This window comes from Heptranchias perlo, chromosome 7 (assembly GCF_035084215.1).
Source record: "Heptranchias perlo isolate sHepPer1 chromosome 7, sHepPer1.hap1, whole genome shotgun sequence".
In the NCBI taxonomy this organism is placed as follows: Eukaryota; Metazoa; Chordata; class Chondrichthyes; order Hexanchiformes; family Hexanchidae; genus Heptranchias; species Heptranchias perlo.
Window position 1 is genome coordinate 22883499 of NC_090331.1, and position 19696 is coordinate 22903194.

Genomic DNA, 19696 nt, shown 5'->3' on the forward strand with positions numbered 1-19696 from the left:
AATTCAGTAGGACTTATGGGAAACCCTTACTTCCTGGTTTCCCATCTGCAAAACCCCCTTCCCTGCTCTCTTCCCGTCTCCAGGTTAATACTTGGGCCCGGATGTCTCTCCTTCTCTCCACCTCTTTCACCAAAGTGCCCAGTGCCATCAGAAAACCTTGGTGCACGCTCTCTTGTAGGTTGAGCCACCTTGACAAAATTCTTCAAAATCAAGACACTTCCCAACACCACTTCAGCAGCTACAATGTACCTCCCCTTTAAGAGATGCAGGCTGCCTTTAAGTAGAGCTAGCCACTCACGATGTTGGACCCCCTGCTGATGTGTGCAGCCAATGAACAGCGCAGGTAGCGCTGGTTGCCTGCAGCAAGCATGGAAATCAGCAGGCAGCATGAATTTAACATGCTGCCTGCAGCGTGATGAACGGGCGCGGATTAATCATGGAGCGCGATCCCCACGCCCGTTTTCAGGGCTTACCCAATTTAAACCCCCATATCTTTTGTATGGAAATGAGTTACTTACATAACACTGAGAGGTGGGGCTGTCTTCACAAAAGAATGAATCTCTGAGGTAATGGATAAAGGGAAGAGCTTGCCCAAAGTAGGAAGTATAAACAGCTCGGCTAACACAAAGGCTGAGGCACCTTGGTAAGGTTTTATTTGGGCAACAGCCCTACAGAGGAGAGAGAAGAATGTTTATTTACTGAGCCGTAGAAATTTCATGCACCTAGGTACTTATGATAATTAAGAGAAGAATAAACTTGGCAGATCAATCCAAATATGAGTATTAATCTGAAATAAACATGTGGAAGTTGTGCAGGAAGTGGGATTATCAAGGTCTATTACTAAATTATTCATCAGTTAAATTATGTTTTGAAGTGCCAGCTATATGAAATATACTAGCAGTGAGCAAAAAAATAATAATTATGGGAAAAATTAGGCATTCTTCCATTTTTTTCCTCAAAAGAGAAATCTCACTCCCCACTCCCCCATATGAGCTAATATGTACACTCTTCACACAGCACTGCAAATTTAAAATGGATCCTGTTGTGAATTAGAGCAAGATTTCTTTATACAGTTCCATGCTAAAATGTGTAAATCCTGCAACAAATAACCACTCTACTATGGCCAGCTGCATAGTTTAAGAGCGAAAGCAACTTGTACACAAGATTCCTCCCTTCCAATGTTCAAGTTACAACAAGGGAGACATGTAATCTAAATGACTTAAAACTGAAGCACATAGTTTAAATTACCATGAAAATTCAAACCAGGAAGTATCATAATCAAATATATTATACTTGACTTCACATATTACAGTACAGCCATGGATGAGTAGAAGAGATAATCCTTTTGCCACATCTCCTTAATCCTCATATGTATTAGGGATAATTCCGTTTGTTCTTTTTAGGGTCAGATTTTCAGTATGACAGATATGAATGTTTGGTTCCATTTGCCTAGGAATGTTGACTGGTTTGTCTTAGTTCTATTCATCATAAGAGCTATTTATATGAACATCTTCTGAGCAGTGGGTTGAGAAGAAAAACTGTTATTAAGCCAATGTGTGAGGAATACTGAATACTGTTTCAGGTGCAAGTCATTGAAAATGCTGACACTTTTACTTCAAAAGTAAAGATCAACAGAAGCAATCACTTAGAAAAAATGCTGTCAAATTTAAAATCATTTTGCATTGGAATGAGTTACAACAGTTCTAACATATTGAAGTTAATTCTGTGCACAGGATAAGCAACTGTTTTATTAGTCACTCAAGCTCTGACCTCTTCACTGTAAAATTGTGATTATGCAAATACTTTTAGAACAATACTGAGCTGAGAGTGGAAACCCTAGAAATGATTACAATATATTAGCGGATCTCCTATGGCATTGGTCATGGTAAGTCAGAAGATTTAAGGGTCAGATTTCCTCTGCCCTGCTCCCCAAATAGCACCTAAAAAAACTAGAAAGAAAGACATGCATTTATATAGCACCGTTCACGACTGCAGAATGTCGCAAAACGCTCTACAGCCAATTAAGTACTTTTGAAGTGTGGTCACTGTTGTAATGTGGGGAAATGCAGCAGCCAATTTGTGCACAGCAAGGTCCCACGAACAGCAATGAAATAATGACCAGATACTCAATTTTTAGTGATGTTGGTGGAGAGGTAAATATTGGCCAGGACAACATTGGGGTGGTTGTTTATAGTGGGTTTATGAGGTGGGGGTTTGGCAACGGTTTTGAAAGTGTTTGTAGCATGGGGTTTCATTTCGCATTTTTTGGCTACGAAGCTCAAACTGGGACAATGGGTGTTCCTATTTGGAAGAGGAGAAAGAGTAACATAAGGATGGCACACATGTGGTTGCACCAAAGTCTCCTACTTTGGTGCAACTGCTGGCATGATTAAACTTTTTGTGGCATGGCAGCACTGCTGCTGAATAATGCCATTTGCATTTATGTTACAGGCTTCCTGAGTAGAATGGGCCTATACTCTGGAGTTTAGAAGAATGAGAGGTGATCTTATTGAAACATACAAGATTCTGAGGGGGCTTGACAGGGTAGATGTTGAGAAGTTGTTTCCCCTGGCTGGAGAGTCTAGAACTAGAGGGCATAGTCATAGGATAAGGGGTTGGCCATTTAAGACTGAGATGAGGAGGAATTTCTTCACTCAGAGGGTTGTGAATCTTATTATTCTCTACCCCAGAGGGCTGTGGATGCTGAGTCCTTCAGTATATTCAAGGCTGAGATAGATAGATTTTTGGACTCTAGGGGAATCAAGGGATATAGGGATCGGGCAGGAAAATGGAGTTGAGGTTGAAGATCAGCCCTGATCTGATTGAATGGCGGAGCAGGCTTGAGGGGCTGTATGGCCTACTCCTGCTCCTATTTCTTATGTTCTTATGTTCATACCTCTTGCCACACAGCCTGAATTGCTAGTCTCAAGAATTGGAGACCATCTACAGGGAACAGGATCTCCCTCCTCTGGTGCACTTGCTCCAGCAAGGTCTCCAAAGCCCCCTCAGAAAAATAGTTACCTCCATAACTTGCTGTTGACATTTCTTCCAATTTCTTTGCTTCTGTGATAATGTTTGCACACACAAACAGCAATGGTCCTTAAAGACCTACAGCAGCACAGAATTTTCCACCCACTAATGAATGAACTTCCCAAGAATCTGCAATCTTGATGATTGCGGTTTGCCCATTCTATGTAAGTGAGACTTAATCTGGAAATAGATAGGGGCGAGCACACTAACAACCTAACTTATAGCAACAAAGGCCCCAAACAAACCTCAGGGATTTGCTGTTTATAATGACAGGAGTATTATACGATGAAAAATAGAATGTACTATAGTTTGGGCAATATTGCACAACAAATCCTGTGACGTTCACCCCAGAACTCAACTTTCCCTGTCAGTTTCTCTACTTATCAACACAAAGTGCCTGTATTCTGCTTCTCTTAACCTGCCTAAGAACATAGGACATAGGAACATAGGAACAGGAGTAGGCCATTTAGCCCCTTGAGCCTGTTCCGCCATTTAATGAGATCATGGCTGATCTGTGACCTAACTCCATATACCCGCCTTAGCCCCATATCCGTTAATACTTTTGGTTAACAAAAATCTATCAATCTCAGATTTAAAATTAATAATTGAGCTAGCATCAACTGCCGTTTGCAGAAGAGAGCTCCAAACTTCTACCACCCTTTGTGAGTAGAAGTGTTTCCTAACTTCACTCCTGGAAGTCCTGGCTCTAATTTTTAGGCTATGCCCCCTAGTCCTAGACACCCCCTAGTCCTAGACTCCCCAACCAGCAGAAATTGTTTCTTTCTATCTACCCTATCAGTTCCCGTTAATATCTTGAAAACCTCGATCAAATCACCCATTAATTTTCGAAATTCCAGGGAACACAACCCTGGTTTGTGTAATCTCTCCTCGTAATTTAACCCTTGGAGTCCAGGTATCATTCTAGTAAATCTACACTGCACTCCCTCCAAGGCCAAAATATCCTTCCTATGGTGCGGTGCCCAGATCTGAACACAGTATTCCAGGTATGGTCTAACCAGGGCTTTTTATAGCTGTAGCATAACTTCTACCCCCTTGAACTCTAGTCCTCTAGATATAAAGGCCAGCATTCCATTAGCTTTTTTGATTATTTTCTGTCCCTGTCCATGACATTTTAATGATCTATGTACATGGACTCCTAGTCTCCATTGGACCTCCACTATTTCGAGCTTTTTACCATTTAGAAAATATTCTGATCTATCCTTTTTAGGTCCAAAGTGGATGACCTCATACTTGCCTACATTGAAATCCATTTGCCACAGTTTTGCCCATTCACTTAATCTATTAATATCTCTCTGTAATTTTATGCTTCCATCCACACTGCTTACAATGCTACCTATCTTTGTGTCATCGGCAAACTTGGACATGTCGCTCTCTATCTAGTCATCTAAGTCGTTAATAAATACAGTGAATAGTTGGTGTCCCACAGATCCCTGTGGGACACCACTAGTCACATCCTGCCAATTTGAGTAACTGCCCATTATCCCTACTCTCTGTCTTCTGGCGCTCAGCCAATTTCCTAACCAGGTGAATAATTTGCCATCAATTCCGTGAGCTTTAATTTTAGCTAACAGTCTCCTATGAGGAACTTTATCGAATGCCTTCTGGAAGTCCATATAAACAACATTCAAAGACATTCTCCTGTCCACTACTTTTGTCACCTCTTCAAAAAATTCAATCATGTTCATCAGGCATGACTTGCCCTTTACAAATCCAAACTGGCTATCTCTAATCAGCTGAAAAATTTCAAGGTGCTCAGTCATTATATCCTGAATTATTGACTCTAGTAATTTCTCGACAACAGATGTTAGGCCAACTGGTCTATAATTCCCTGGTTTCCCCCCTCACATTTCTTAAAGAATGAAGGATATTTCCAGCTGATTACTCTCGTAATTGCTTGTGCCATTGGCACTTTCTCTGTTGTTGGTAATTTAATGTAAACCCTAATTTTGAACAGTGGCAGTGATTTTTGACAATTTTTACCACAGCATATCACTTGCCAATTGTCTCTTTCTCTTCGTCTCTCTGTTTCCCCTTCCATCTGTGTATCTCTCATTCTCTGTCTCTCTCTGGATATGTGTGTGCGTGTGTGTGTGTGCTTCCCTCTCTCTATGGGGGTCATTTTTTTATTCGTTCATGGGACGTGGGCGTCGCTGGCGAGGCCGGCATTTATTGCCCATCCCTAATTGCCCTCGAGAAGGTGGTGGTGAGCCGCCTTCTTGAACCGCTGCAGTCCGTGTGGTGAAGGTTCTCCCACAGTGCTGTTAGGAAGGGAGTTCCAGGATTTTGACCCAGCGACGATAAAAGAACGGTGATATATTTCCAAGTTGGGATGGTGTGTTAACTTTAGATGAAAGCGTAAAAACGGTGATATCGGATCGGCAACCTGGAATACATCCTGCCTGATTTTCCTTTCCATTGATGCCCTATGGGGTAAATTTTAACCCCCAAGAACGGGTGGGTTGGGGGCGGGTGGGGAGTAAAAATCCTCCATTTTCAGATTGGGACAGCAACCCGCCTCCAACACGCCTACTTCTGGGTTTAAGCCAGGCAGGTTTGTGTGCGTGTGGAGAGCAGACACCAGGAAGTCTCGCCACCACATAAAGCCGGCGGGCTGATACTTAAAAGGGCAATGTACCTCATTGAAATACTTGAGGTACTTAGTATTTTGTGTATTGGAAGAATAAAACAAATTTAACCTTACCTGTTTGCGTTTCCCATCACTTCCCATTTACGTCTGGTGAAAGCAGGCAGGAAGGGCCGGATCCATGAGGTGAGTGCCTTTATTGCACTGCTTGTGGGCCTGGAGGAGCAGGAGTGCTTCATCCAGACTCAACAAGCTCACCTGGCCGACAGGACGCTCCCAATGGGCCAACCCTCCCCACCACCGGATGGTGGACCCCCACTTACCTCGGACTCTTCACCCGTCCTCCAGTGACCCCCGATCTTCTTCCCGACCCCCCCATTATGTTACCCTGCCCCCTGATCTGTTACCCTGCCCCCCGATGTGTTCCTCGGCCCCCCTGATCTTCCTGCCCACCAGGCTGGCTGCTGGGCGCAAAACCTGGAAGTGCATTGATTGGAGTGATTAGTGATCGCAACCCGCTCACTTACCTTCCAAGTTTCACACCCAGAAATCTTCCCCCCCCCGGCTCCCTTCCCGGGTCGACCTTAAAATTTACCCTTATGTGTCAAGAATAACGACATGAAAGATGCAATAGTTCATGTTTTACAACAGAAACTTTTACTTATATTGCACCTTTAATGTAACAAATGTTCCAAGATGCTTCAAAGAAGGTGTATAGTAAACAGATGTAGAGCCACAAAAGGAAAGATTAGGAAGGGTGACCAAAAGCTTGATCGAGGCAGGAAGTTGTTGAAGGAGGAGAGAAGGGTGAAGGATTGAAGGAGTTTAGTGAGGGAATTCCAGAGAATAGGTGACTGAAGGCTCTGCTGCCACTGATTGGGCAAAGGGAGGAGGAATGCATAAGAGACTGGAGTCAAAGGAACAAAAGTAAGAGGTATCAAGGGTTAGAGAAAGATGTTGAGAAAGGGTGAGGCAATTAAAGATGAGAAGGAAGCTTCTAAACTTGAGAAGGAGAGGATGGGCAGCTAATCATATAGAATCATAGAATCGTACAAAGTTACGGCACAGAAGGAGGCTATTCAGCCCATCGTGTCCACGCTGGCCGATAAAGAGCTATCCAGCTTAATCCCACTTTCCAGCACTTGCTCCGTAGCCCTATAGGTTACGGCACTTCAGGTGCACATCCAAGTACTTTTTAAATGAGTTGAGGGTTTCTGCCTCTACCACCTTTTCAGGCAGTGAGTTCCAGAGTTTCACCCTGTGGGTGAAAAAATTTCTCCTCAGCTCCCTTCTAATCCTTCTACCAATTACTTTAAATCTATGCCTCCTGGTCACTGACCCCTCTGCTAAGGGAAATAGGTCCTCCCTATCCACTCTATCTAGTCCCGTCATAATGTTATATACCTCAATTAAATCTCCCCTCAGCCTCCTTTGTTCCAAGGAAAACAACCCCAGACTATCCAATCTTTTCTCATAGCTAAAATTCTCCAGCCCTGGCAACATCCTCGTAAATGTCCTCTGTACCCTCTCTAGTGCAATCACATCTTTCCTGTAATGTGGTGACCAGAACTGTACGCAGTATTCAAGCATAACCTCCCTGCTCTTATGTTCTATGCCTCGGCTAATAAAGGAAAGTATTCCGTATGCCTTTTTAACCACCCTGTCTACCTGTCTTGCTACCTTCAGGGATCTGTGGACATGCACTCCAAGGTCCCTTTGTTCCTCTACACCTCTCAGTATCCTCCCATTTATTATGTATTCCCTTGCCTTGTTTGACGACTCAAATGCATTACCTCGCACTACTCTGGATTGAATTCCATTTCGCCACTTTTCTGCCCACCTGACCAGTCCATTGATATCTTCCTGCAGTCTACAGCTTTCCTCCTCACTATCAACTACACGGCCAATTTTTGTATCATCTGCAAACTTCTCTATCAAGCCCCCCACATTCAAGTTCAAATCATTAATATATACCACAAAAAGCAAGGGACCTGGTTCTGAGCCTTGCGAAACCCCACTGGAAACAGCCTTTCAGTTGCAAAAACACCCGTCAACCATTACCCTTTGCTTCCTGCCACTGAGCCAATTTTGGATCCAACTAGTCACTTTCCCTTGGACCTCATGGGCTTTTGCTTTTTTGTCCAGTCTGCCATGTGGGACCTTGTCAAAAGCCTTGCTAAAATCCAAGTAGACTACATCAAACGCACTAGCCTCATCGACTCTCCTTGTTACCTCCTCAAAAAGTTCAACCAAGTTAGTCAGACACGACCTTCCATTAACAAATCCATGTTGACTGTACTTGATTAACCCATGCCTTTCTAAGTGATGATTTATGCTGTCCCTCAGAATTGATTCCAATAATTTGCCCACCACCGAGGTTAGAATGACATGCCTATAATTACTCGGTCTATCTCTTTCTCCCTTTTTAAACAATGGTGCAACATTAGCAGTCCTCCAATCCTCTGGCACCACACCTGCATCCAGGGAGGATCAGAAAATGATGGTCAGTAATGTAGGACATCTAGGACTGGACTGATGGATGAGTGGAATTTAGGACAGGACAAGATGTATGCAGTAGAGTTTTGGACAAGTTGGAATTTATGGACAGTGAAGGATCGGAGGCCGGCCAGTAAAGCACTGGAAGAGTCGAGTCTAGAGGTGACAAGGGCATATATAAAGGTTTCAGTGGCAGAGGAGCTGAGGTAGGTGTGGAGACAGGTCTTGTTGCAAAGATGGAAGTTAGCAGTCTTTATGATAGAAAAGAAATGCGAGCTGAAGCACAGCTTAGGGTAGAACAGGCTACTGAGATTGCGAACAGTCTGGCTCAGTCTGAGAGAGTTGCCAGGAAAGGGAATTGGCAAAAATGGTGTTTGTGGCAGGGGTCGTAAACAATGCTTTTGATCTTCCCAGAGGTGAACTGGAGGAAGTTAAGACTCATCTAAGGCTGGATGTCGGACAAGCACAGAGAGAATTGAGGGATAGAGAAATGTAGTAAAGACACAGAACTGATTGTCATTGTATGTGTGGAAGGTGATCACATGTCTGCAGATGATGGCGTTGAGGGGCAGTTTCCTTGTGTGTGCTTGAATGGTGAAGTGGGGGAGGGGATGCACACCTCCAATGAAAGCATTTGGAAAGTATCTTATGATTTTACTATTGAATGATATTTATGTAATTGCCCGAATAATAAAGTGTTTCCTTTACTCAGTTGATAAATAAGGCTTATGTAAACAATGATTATTTTTTAATTCTAAATGTAAACAAAAGAGGACATAGATGTTTAAATCATGCATCTGTCCTTCTGTACCTGTGTGTGTTTTTCTCGCTCTCTCTTAGTTAGGCACTCTCTGAAATAAAAAATAAACACTTCATAATAGTTTAAATACAAAATTTGATCTGATAAAGAAATCATTTCAGACCATTTGGAAAAACAAATGGAAAATTTTGTTACAGCATGATGACACCTTGACACATTGACAGAATCATATTGATGTATGTTGGAAATACTGTATATGTTCATACCAGGGCATCCAAGGAATTGTAGACATAGATGGTAGTTCATTACAAGATAAGATGTTTAGGAGCGGCTGAAACTCCAAGTAAAAAGATTTATGGAGACACACAAAGACACAAAGGACAATTTTATAAGTTAAGTTTAATATGTAATTTTAAAATATTGTTACTATGTAGCTTTATTTTAAACCCATAGTGAACAGGCTGAGAGCAAAATGATTTGGTTGTTTTCATAAACCTTTTGTAGTTCCTCATTGGTAGTCCTGTAACCATTTCTTTTGCTTTTGATTCGCATGTTCTCTACTTGCTCATTTATCGTTTTCATAGAATCATAGAAAATAGGAGCAAGAGTAGGCCATTCGGCCCTTCGGGCCTGCTCCGCCATTCAAAATGATCATGGCTGATCGTCTAACTCAGTACCCTGTTCCCGCTTTTTCCCCATATCCCTTGAGCCCTTTAGCATTAAAAAATATATCTATCTCCTTCTTGAATATACTTAACGACTTGGCCTCCATTGCCTTCTGTGGTAGAGAATTCCACAGGTTCACCACCCTCTAAGTGAAGAAATTTCTCCTCATCTCGGTTCTAAATGGCATACCCCGTATCCTGAGACTGTGACCCCTGGTTATGAATTCTCCATCCATCGGGAACATCCTCCCTGCATCTAGTCTGTCTGGTCCTGTTTCGATGAGATCACCTCTCATTCTTCTAAACTCTAGTGAATATAGGCCTAGTCGACCCAATCTCTCCTCATACATCAGTCCTGCCATCCCAGGACTGACGTATAGTTTTATTTGAACTAATCAACAAAGTGTGATGCCAAAGTGTGTAACCTGAAGTGTGACAGATAGGAAAAGTAAGCAGATGTACCGATTTTATAACATCGATAGATATGGACTAGAATTTCGATCATTATTTTGCAATAATTTCCCACTATATCCCTAACTCAATTCTGAATTTTTAAAATCTTCATCCTTAAACATGGTGATCCAACTAACCTGAAGAAAATCATTATAATATTATATCATTTGTTTTTAGAGCAAGGTTGTAGCAAAAATAAATAGAAGATGGATGGTGAGGAGATGCGGAAAAGATTTATATCCCATGAGTGGGCTGATCTGATAACTCATGAGCAATGAGCATGAATTATGGTCAGTGCAAAGTGTAGGATATAATTCATATTCTATAGATATTCATCATGTACTCTTGTTAGTACTATCTATTAAAGCTGGATGTAAATATCGATTTTAGATAGAAGTTATGTTGAGTGGATCATGGAGTGGTTCTAATGAAATCACTGTGACTCAGATTTTACTCCTCAGAGTGCCATCTGATCTCCATTATGACCTCAGCTGCATGAAATACGAAAAATGAAAATTGGAGATAAGTCAGACAATTCTCATTAACCACTCAGTGCAGTAATCATTAGGTGCTGATGGTTTTAAGAATATTGCTTTACCTCTTGCACTATTGATATTTACTTTATCAATTAGTTAACATGCCTGCTGAGTTGCATATGTAGTATATGCTTTTTCTTCACAAAATGTAAAATCTATTTAATTTGAGCAAATGGGAATGCACATAAACATCATTTAGAAAAAGTTTTCTTTAATTCTGAGTGCAGGTTTTGTAATATTATGGATGCATAAGACAATTCTAGGAGGAAATATTTTACCTTTATAAAGGATATTCCTAACAATCACAAATCAATGAATCCTAGATTGGTTACCCAATGAATAGCTAACTCTCCTTTCTGTGCCCCTCCCTCTTTGATACATTGTAAGTCTCCTTGTGAGATAGGGAGAAATCATCTTGATCATTGAAGGATATAGGTGAAGTCTTTTGCAAATGGTTTAATGTAACATTTCATATATACTCTGTAGAAAAAATGGTGTTCAAAAGAACTGACTGAAGATTTCCTCTATGAATTAGGTGTAGTGAAACCTTAAAGCTGTTCATTATTTATGATTTCACTGCAATTAGCATACTGAAGAAAACATCCCCGCTGTGCCCTTTTAAAGTATTATTTACATATCTTTATTCTCCTGAAGTATTGCTTTTTATTTCAAAAAGAAAATCTAAAGATGAGGTCACGAAACAAGGCAGAGGGGTGAGAATAAATTACAGATAAGTATTTCATTTTTTAGTTGGTGTGTTGGTGGTTAGTGTAAGTAACTGTGGGGAGTGATTTAAAGTAGGAACTTTAACCTGCTACTAATTATTAAATTAATGACTTAAACTAGATAAATTAATTAGTTTTTAAAAAACTAAAGTAAACCAAGTGAAGTAATTACATAAAAAATGTAATTAAGTAAATAAATAAAACAAGGTTAGATAGGGATGGCAGGGCATGTGGTGTGCCCTAACTGCAGCTTGTGGGAGTTTGTGGAGAGCAGCATGATCCCAGGCAACCACATCTGCAATAAGTGTCTGCAACTCGAGGAACTTCGGTTCAGATTCGTTGAGCTGGAGTCCGAGGTGCAGATGTTGCGATGTATCAGGGAGGGGGAGAGTTACCTGGACACTTTGACCCAGGAGGCAGTCACACCCCTTAAGTTAGGAAGTGGTATAGATTTGGTTAGTGGTCAGGGACAGAAGGACGTGACTGCGAGTCAGGCAGGCAAGTGGAACCCAGATGCAGTGGTGGCGGATCCTCAGCCTTTACTCTTGTCCAACAGGTACAAGGTACTTGCTACCTGTGTGGATGAGAACAAAGACTACAGGGAGGATGGGCAAATTGACCACAACACCTTGGTACAGGAGGCCATTCAAGTGGGGGGAGCAAAAAGGAATGTGGTAGTGGTAGGGGATAATATAGTCAGGGGGATAGATACTGTTCTCCTCAGCCGCAACTGGAAGTCCCGAAAGCTGTGTTGCCTGCTTGGTGCCAGGGTTATGGACATCTCGTTGGCTGGAGAAGAACTTGAAGCAGGAAGTTTTCATGGTCCATTTAGGAACATAGGTAGAACTAGGAATGAAGTTCTGCTGAGGGAGTTTGAGGAGCTAGGGTCCAAATTAAAAAGCAGAACCTCAAAGGTAATAATTTCTGGATTACTACCTGAGCCACGTGCAAATTGGCATCGGGACAAACAGATTAGATGGTTAAATGCGTGGCTGAAAGAGTGGTGGGGGAAGCAGGGGTTTCAATTCATGGGACACTGGCACCAGTACTGGGGAAAGAGGGAGCTGTTCCATTGTGACAGGCTCCACTTAAACCGGGCTGGGACCAGTGTCCTGGTGAATCAAATAGATAGGGCAGTAGGTAGGGCTTTAAATTTATAAGAGGGTTCAGGTAAGGGTAAATTTATAAGTCTAAAGAGAAAACTTAAGGCTGTAGAGCAGAGTAGCGATTTGGGTAAAAGCAAGCAGAGTGTGTCAGGAAGGGACAGAGAGTTTAACTAAGGTAATAGGGCATTAGTGACTAAGGTCACATCAGGGAAAAACAGTAAAAAGTTAAAATTAAAGGCACTACATCTGAATGCATGAAACATTCGTAACAAGGCAGATGAATTAATAGCACAAATAGAGATAATTGGGTTTGATCTAATAGCCATAATAGACGTGGTTGCAGGGTGTCCAAGGTTGGGAATTAAATATTCCAGGGTACTTAACTTTTAGAAAAGATAGGCAAAATGGAAAAGGAGGGGAGGTAGCCCTGATAATAAAGGATGCGATAAAAACAGTAGTTGAATCCGAAACTAGGGTCCTGAATCTAAATAAAGGAAATTACGAAAGTATGAGGTATGAGTTGGCTAGGATAGATTGGGGAACTTTACTAAAAGGGATGATAGTGGATAGGCAATGGCTAATATTTAAAGAACATGTGCAGGAATTACAACAGTTATTCATTCCTGTCTGGCGCAAAAATAAAACAGGAAAGGTGGCTCAACCATGGCTTACTAAAGAAATTAGGGATAGTATTAGATGCAAAGAGGAGACATATAAAATTGCCAGAAAAAGTGGCAAGCCTGAGGATTGGGAGCAGTTTAGAATTCAGCAAAGGAGAACAAAGAGATTGATTAAGAGGGGAAAAATAGAGTATGAGAGTAAACTAGCAGGGAACATAAAAACTGACTGTAAAAGCTTCTATAAATGTGTCAAGAGAAAAAGATTAGTGAAGACAAATGTAGGTCCCTTACAATCAGAAATGGGGGAAATTATAATGGGGAACAAAGAAATGGAAGAACAATTAAACACATACTTTGGTTTTGTCTTCACAAAGGAGGACACAAATAACCTCCCGGAAATGTTAAGGAACCAAAGGTCTAGTGAGAGGGAGGAACTGAAGGAAATCAGTATTAGTAAAAAAAATAGTGCTAGGGAAATTAATGGGGCTAAAGGCTGACAAATCCCCAGGGCCTGATAATCTACATCCCAGAGTACTAAAGGAAGTGGCCCTGGAAATAGTGGATGCATTGGTGATCATCTTCCAAAATTCTATAGACTCTGGAACAACTCCTACAGATTGGAGGGTGGCAAATGTAACCCCACTATTTAAAAAAGGAGGGAGAGATAAAACAGGGAATTACAGACCGGTTAGTGGGGAAAATGCTAGGGTCTTTATAAAGGATGTGATAACAGAACACTTGGAAGGCATTAACGGTATTAGACAAAGTCAGCATGGGTTTATGAAAGGGAAATCATGCTTAACAAATCTACTGGAGTTTTTTGAGGAGGTAACTAGTAGAATAGATGGGAGAGAACCAGTGGATGTGGTGTACTTGGATTTTCAGAAGGCTTTTGATAAGGTCCCACACAAGAGATTAGTGTGCAAAATTAAAGCACATTGGATTAGGGGGAATATACTGGCATGGATTGAGAATTGGTTGACAGACAGGAAACAGAGAGTAGGAATAAACGGGTCTTTTTCCGGGTGGTAGGCAGTGACTAGTGGGGTACCGCAGGGATCAGTGCTTGGGCCCCAGCTATTCACAATATATATCAATGATTTGGATGAGGGAACTGAATGTAACATTTCCAAGTTTGCAGACGACACAAAGCTGGGGTGGAATGTAAGCTGTGAGGCGGATGCAAAGAGGCTCCAATGTGATTTAGACAAGTTGGGTGAGTGGGCAAGAACATGGCAGATGCAGTATAACGTGGATAAATGTGAGGTTATCCACTTTGGTTGTAAAAACAGAAAGGCAGATTATTATCTGAATGGTGATAGATTGGGAAAAGGGGAGGTGCAATGAGACCTGGGTGTCCTTGTACACCAGTCGCTGAAAGCGAGCATTCAGGTGCAGCAAGCAGTTAGGAAGGCAAATGGTACGTTGGCCTTCATTGCAAGAGGATTTGAGTGCAGGAACAGGGATGTCGTACTGCAGTTGTACAGGGCCTTAGTGAGACCACATCTGGAGATCACTTCAGTGTGCTGTTTTGGTCTCCTGATCTGAGGGTGGATGTCCTTGCCATGGAGGGAGTGCAACGAAGGTTTACCAGACTGATTCCTGGGATGGCAGGACTGACGTATGAGGAGCGATTGGGTCGACTAGGCCTATATTCACTAGAGTTTAGAAGAATGAGAGGGGATCTCATCGAAACATATAAAATTCTAACAGGACTAGACAGACTAGATGCAGGGAGGATGTTCCCGATGGCTGGGGAATCCAGAACCAGGGGTCACAGTCTCAGGATGCGGGGTATGCCATTTAGAACCGAGATGAGGAGAAATTTCTTCACTCAGAGGGTGGTGAACCTGAGGAATTCTCTACCACAGAAGGCAGTGGAGGCCAAATGATTAAATATATTCAAGAAGGAGATAGATATATTTCTTAATGCTAAAGGAATCAAGGGATATGGGGAAAAAGCGGGAACAGGGTACTGAGTTAGACGATCAGCCATGATCATTTTGAATGGTGGAGCAGGCCCAAAGGGCCGAATGGCTTACTCATGCACCTATTTTCTATGATTCGATGATTCTACCAAAGGATCTTAGCTCAGAAAAATCAGGATGTAGAATCAGTATGGGTGGAGCTAAGAAATAACAAGGGACAGAAAACACTGGTGGGAGTAGTTTATAGGCCCCCTAACAGTAGTTATAGTGTTGGACAGAGTATAAATCAGGAAATTAGAGGAACATGTAACAAGGGTAATGCAATAATCGCGGGGGACTTTAATCTTCATATAGACTGGATAAACCAAATTGGCAAAAGTAACTTGGAGGACGAGTTCATGGAATGCATTCAAGACAGTTTTCTAGAACAATATGTCGAGGAACCAACTAGGGACAGACTATTTTAGATCTAGTATTGTGTAATGAGACAGGATTAATTAGTAATCTTATCGTTAAGGATCCTCTTGGGGAAAGTGATCATAATATGATAGAATTTCATATTGAGTTTGAGAGTGATGTAGTTAAGCCCGAACCTAGGGCCTTAAATTTAAACAAAGTCAATTACCTAGGTATGAGGGGCGAGTTGGCTAAGGTAGATTGGGAAATTAGATTAAAAGATATGATGGTAGATTAGTAATGGCAAACATTTAATGAAATAATTCATAATTTTCAATGAATATCATAGAAATAGAAATTTATGGCACAGAAGGTAGCTGTTTGGCCCATCGTGTCTGTGCCGGCCGAAAAAGAGTCATCCAGGCTGATCCCACTTTCCAGCTCTTGGTCCGTACTCTTGTAGGTCACGGCACTTCAAGTGCACATCCAAGTACTTTTTAAATGTGATGAGGGTTTCTGCCTCTACCACCCTTTCAGGCAGTAAGTTCCAGACACCCACCACCCTCTGGGTGAAAAAATTTCTCCTCAACTCCCCTCTAATCCTTCTGCCAATTATGCCCCCTGGTTTTTGACCTCTCTGCTGAGGGAAATAGGTCCTTCCTGACCTCTCTGTCTAGGCCCCTCATGATTTTATACAACTCAATTAAATCTCCCCTCAGCCTCCTCTGTTCCAAAGAAAACGACCCCAACCTATCCAATCTTTCCTCATAGCTAAAATTCTCCAGCCCTGGCATCATCCTCGTACCCTCTCTAATGCAATCACATCTTTCCTGTAATGTGGTGGCCAGAACTGTACGCAGTACTCAAGCTGTGGCCTAACTAATGTTTTATACAGTTCTAGCATAACCACCCAGCTCTTGTATTCAATGCCTCGGTTTATAAAGGAAAGTATCCCCTACACCTTCTTAATTTCCTTATCTATCTGTCCTGCTACCTTCAGGGATCTGCACTCCGTGGACATGCACTCCAACGTCCCTCTGTTTCTCTACACCCCTCAGTATCCTCCCATTTATTGTGTATTTCCTTGCCTTGTTTAACTTCCCTAAATGCATTGCCTCACACTTCTCCGGATTGAATTCCATTTGCCACTTTTCTGCCCACCTGACCAGCTCATTGATATCTTCCTGCAGTCTACAGCTTTCTTCCTCACTACCAACCACACGGCCAACTTCTGTATCATCTGAAAACTTCTTAATCATGCCCCCTACATTTAAGTCTAAATTATTGCAATATACTACAAAAAGCAAGAGACCTAGTACTGAGCCCTGCGGAACTCCACTGGAAACAGCCTTCCAGTCACAAAAACACCCGTCGACCATTACCCTTGGCTTCCTGCCACTGAGCCAATTTTGGTTCAAACTTGCCACTTTCCCTTAGATCCCATGGGCTTTTACTTTTCTGACCAGTCTACCATGTGGGACCTTGTCAAAAGCCTTGCTAAAATCCATGTAGACTATATCAAACGCCCTGCCTTCATCGAGCCTCCTTGTTACCTCCTCAAAAAATTCAGCATGATCATCCCGTAACAAATCCATGCTAACTGTCCTGGATTAATCTGTGCCTTTCTAAATGACAATTAATACTATCCCTCAGAATTTTTTTCAATAATTTGCCCACCACCGAGGTTAGGCTGACTGGCCTGTAATTACTCGATCTATCCTTTCCCCCTTTTTAAATAACGGTACAACGTTAGCAGTCCTCTAGTCCTCCGGCACCACACCTATAGCCAGAGAGGATTGGAAAATGATGGCCAGAGCCTCCGCTATTTCCTCCCTTGCTTCTCTTAACAGCTTGGGATACATTTCATCCGGGCCTGGCGATTTATCTACTTTCAAAGATGCTAAACCCCTTAATACTTCCTCTCTCAGTATGTTTATCCCATCCAATATTTCACACTCCTACTCCTTAACTATAATATCTGCATTGTCTCCCTCTTTTGTGAAGACAGACGCAAAGTATTAATTAAGAACCATACCCACGTCCTCCGCCTTCACACACTCTTTGGTCTTGGTATCTGACATAAGTTTCCCTTTTTTTGCCTTATCCTAGCTTGTATGCTCCTTGACATCCAGGCGGCTCTAGATTTGGGAGTCCCACCTTTTTTCTTTGCGGGAAAATATTTGTTCTGAACCTTCACTATCTCCTTCTTGAATGCCTCCCACAGCTCTGACATTAATTTACCTTCAAGTAGCTGTTTCCAGTCCACTTTTGCTAAATCACATCTCAGCTTGGTAAAATTGTCCTCTTCCCCAATTGAGAGCTTTCATTCCTGGTCTTTCTTTGTCCTTTTCGATGACTAAGCTAAATCTAACTGAATTATGACCACTACCCCCAAAATGCTCTCCCACTGATACCCCTTCCACCTGCCCAGCTTCATTCCCTAAAACCAAGTCCAGAACTGCTCCCTCTCTTGTTGGGCTTGCTATGTACTGGCTAAAAAGGTTCTACTGAATGCACGTTAAGAATTCTGTGTCCTCTATACCTTTTACACTAATTTTATCCCAGTTAATATTAGGGTAGTTGAAATCCCCCACTTTATTGCCCTATTGTTTTTGCACTTCTCAGAAATTTGCCTACATATTTGCTGTTCTATCTCCCTCTGACTGTTCGGGGATCTATAGTATACTCCCAGCAGTGTGACTGCCCCTTTTTTGTTCTTCAGTTCAACCCACATGATCTCATTTGATGATCCTTCTAACATATCATCACCTCCTCACAGTTGTAATTTTTTTTTAACCAATATTGCCACCGCCCCCCCCACTTTTTTATCCCCCTCTCTATCTCGTTTGAAATCCCTGTAAAGGAATGTTGAGCTGCCATTACAGTCCTTCTTTAAGCTGTGTTTTAGTAATAGCGATGATATCATACTTCCATGTGTCTGTTTGTGCCCTCAGCTCATCTGCCTTATTCACAAGACTCCTCACATTGAAGTATATACCATTTAGCATTGCCACACTCCTTTGTTGTCTATTTTCCAGCCTTTGTTTCCTCTGCCTTCCAAACTCACTTACTAATTTTCTGTCTTCCATTTCCAGCTCTGCTTTTCTCCTTTCTCAATCCGTGCTCAGGTTCCTCTTCCCCTGCCAAGCTAGTTTAAACCCTCCCCAACAGCACTCACAAACCTCCCTGCGATGATCTTGGTCCCGACCCTGTTGAGGTGAAAGCCGCCCGGCTTGTACAGGTCCCACCTCCCCCAGAACCGGTCCCAATGCCCGAGAAATCTAAAGCCCTCCCTCCTGCACTATCTCTTCAGCCATGCATTCATCTGCTCTATCCTCCTATTTCTATACTCACTAGCGCGTGGCACTGGGAGTAATCCGGAGATTACTCCCTTTGAAGTCCTGCTTATCAATCTCTTTCCTCCCTAAAATCTGCCTGCAGGACCTCATCCCTCTTTCTGCCTATGTCATTGGTACCAATATGGACCACGACCGCTGGCTGTTCAACTTTACCCCTCAGAATGTTCTGCAGCCGCTCAGTGACATCCTTGACCCTGGCACCAGGGAGGCAACATACCATCCTGGAATCATGTCTATGGCCGCAGAAATGCCTGTGCATTACCCTAAATATTGAATCCCCTATCACTATTGCTTTCCTGACCTTCCTCCTCCACCACCGCCCCCCGTACAGCCGAGCCATCCATGGTGCTGTGGACTTGGTTCTGGCTGTACTCCCCAGAGGAACCATCACCCTCATCATACCGGTTAGAGAATGAGATGCACCCAGGGGAATCCTGCACTACCTGCCTGGTTCTCCTTGTCTGTCTGGTGGTCACCCCATCCCTTTCTGCCTGCCATCTCTTAAGCTGCGGGGTGACCACCTGCTGAAACTGCTATCCACGAAGCTCTCAGCCTCGCAGATGCACTGTAGTGACGCCAGCTGCTGCTCAAGTTCCAAAACCTGGAGATCAAGCTCGTCCAGCTAACGACACTTCCTGCACATATGGCTGTCCAGGACACGGGAAGCGTCCTGGAGTTCCCACATGGCATAGGATGTGCGTTCGACGGGACTGAGGTGCCCTGCCATGCCTCTATTTATTAGACTACTAACTAACCTTACCAGAAATAAAGTTAGGAGTTATCCATGATCTGGACAAAAAAAAACACTCACCAGCTACTCACCAATCAGCTCCCTCCCTTGTGCTGATGTCACTTTGGGTGTCTTTTTTTTCTACCTCTCTCTCTGATGCTTGTGCTCCCTTACCTCTGGTCTCAGGCCTCCGACTCCCATCTCTTTTATGGACTGCTCCCTTACCTCTGTTCCCGCCTCTTTTACGGGCTGCTCCCTTACCTCTGCTGCCGCCGCTGGTCTTGAGT